General features: G+C 55.5%; 1 pseudogene; it reads left to right on the top strand.

The window, feature by feature from the left end:
- Window positions 1-332: 332 nt before the first annotated feature.
- LOC110595251 lies at window positions 333-1,013 on the top strand (annotated as a pseudogene).
- Window positions 1,014-2,064: the final 1,051 nt, after the last annotated feature.

A 2,064-nucleotide genomic window follows, 5' to 3' on the forward strand; every position in this document is an offset into this window, starting at 1 on the left:
GGGATCGCAGCTGGGCTGATGGCTGTGACCTGCACCCGGGAGGGCTGGATCGCCAGGTCTGCAAGATGGTTGTCTCGGGCACGGTCCCGAGGCACCCAGGAGGCCACGGCGATGCGGCTTCGCGCACCCTCTCCTGACTGGAGCGAGGTTTCAAGATTGCCGCGTGGCGCACAGGCTTCTGCGCAGGCGGCGATCGCCAGCCAATCAGAGTCGGTTCGGCCAGTCGAGCTCCTGCAGACGCTGATCAGCGGACTGGCGGCAAGCACGGAACCCTCGACTGCTGGGCAGCCTGCCTCCCGGAGGGCGAAGTGCCGCGTGCCGGACGTCTATAAATGGCGGAAGTAGGTAGCCCAGCGGAAGTAGCACCTGTGCCGGGGGAGGGTGGTGTGGCAGGGTCCGGGCTGAGATTTCGTCGCTGCTGGGCCGCCGTCCCAGTTGGGCCGCCACTATTGAAGTCAGCGCCGAATACCTGCACGAGAAGCTGCAGCGGGACCTGGAAGCGGAGCACGCGGTGAGTTGATCCGCACAACGAGGGACAAAGGGCTTCAGGGGCGGGGGGATAAGGGCAATTCGGCTGCGTTCATATTATTCCGTGCGGTAGGAGGGGGAGGATACAAGCCTCAATCGCTGCGCGTCCGGCTTCTGAGTCCTGGTGGTGTCGGCCAAGGTCGAGGGGATGCCGCTACTTCAGAGACACGGGTGAAGCCCGGGGAACACCTTAGGCTGCTCCCAGACCACAGCCCCGGCCACTCCCTCTTCCCTGACAACCTCATTCCCTCACCCTCTCCAACGTGACTCTGGCCTTGAGGAGTCCACCTTCGTGGCCCCAGCTTCGAGTGTTTCAGTTATGGCCCACTCCCCACCTGTTCCCACGTCCTGGGGACGGCAACCTAGCCCCTGACCTGATGTTTCCTAAATCCATCTCTCACCCCAGGGTGGTGAACGATTGCCTAGGCAAAGAGCTCCTGCGCATCCATGCCTTTGAACAGAAAACCCTGACCCCAGAACAGTGAACCCCTCAGTAGCCGAAAGGAGGAGTTGAGACCTGCAAAGCCATTACATTGTAAGTCAAGACCAGCTTCTGTGTTGTTGTGTTGTGTATGAGAGGGTGAGGGGGCACTTGGGCTGAGTCTAGGACTTGGCCTCTCCCTGCCTTGCCACCGTCCATTGTTGTACCTTGAACAAGTCCTTCTCCCCATCTAAACCTGTGTGTCCCGCTAGTCAAGTGAAAGCTGTATCATTAAAGGCTCTGCCTCACAAGCTTGCTCTCTGTACTTCTCTGCAGAAGAATCACAAAGGCGTTTGTACTGCCATCAGCAATCGCAACCCTCAGAGAGTTGAGAGTCCCTGCTCTTCGGCAGCCCTCAAGATGCAGAAATGAGAAATACTGATGGTTTCAGGGGCCTGACTAGTTGAAGATGTCACCCCTTCTCCCCAACATCAACCCAGTGTTGGAGGCATGGTAGAGAACTGCACACATCCCCAGCAGGGTTTCTCAGTCCTTCACAGGGCTCAGGAAGAGTGGTGCACAAGTAGCGCCCCCTCAATGCATGAAATGCTGAAGTGTTCTGGCCCATTGAAGAAGGTTGGGTGGCTCCATCACCCTGGCTTTGGTGTGGCCACAGCCATCTCTGGAAAGACTATGAGATTTCAAGGAATGGAGCATAAGGATGGGATTAGAGCAGAAAAAGCAGACTTTCCTGAGTTGCAAAATTCAGGGTGATGTTCCATATCCGTTTTCACCACAAGTTGTTAGCATTGGTAGGTAGGACCTTGCACAGAGTTCCTCGAGAACTAGAAAGGACATCAAGTGACTCAGTTTGGGCCAGGGCTTTTGGGGAGTAAGAAATGACAAGTTTCAGGTATCACCCACTTTGTCCCTGTGTTTCAAGGCCAGTTTCTCAGCCCATAAATTAGTTTTGCTTCTTAAATTTGTCTTTTGTCTCTTGTCCCCATCAGAGACAGAATGGTCTGGTAAAGCTGAGAGTCATGGAAATGACTGGTTAACCCTTCTGGGGTCCTGAGATCATTTCCTGAACTGTTTTTAGTTTCCTGAAGCCAGAA

This window comes from Carlito syrichta, unplaced genomic scaffold, assembly GCF_000164805.1.
Source record: "Carlito syrichta isolate Samal-C Ts95f unplaced genomic scaffold, Tarsius_syrichta-2.0.1 Scaffold288416, whole genome shotgun sequence".
Classification (NCBI taxonomy): Eukaryota; Metazoa; Chordata; class Mammalia; order Primates; family Tarsiidae; genus Carlito; species Carlito syrichta.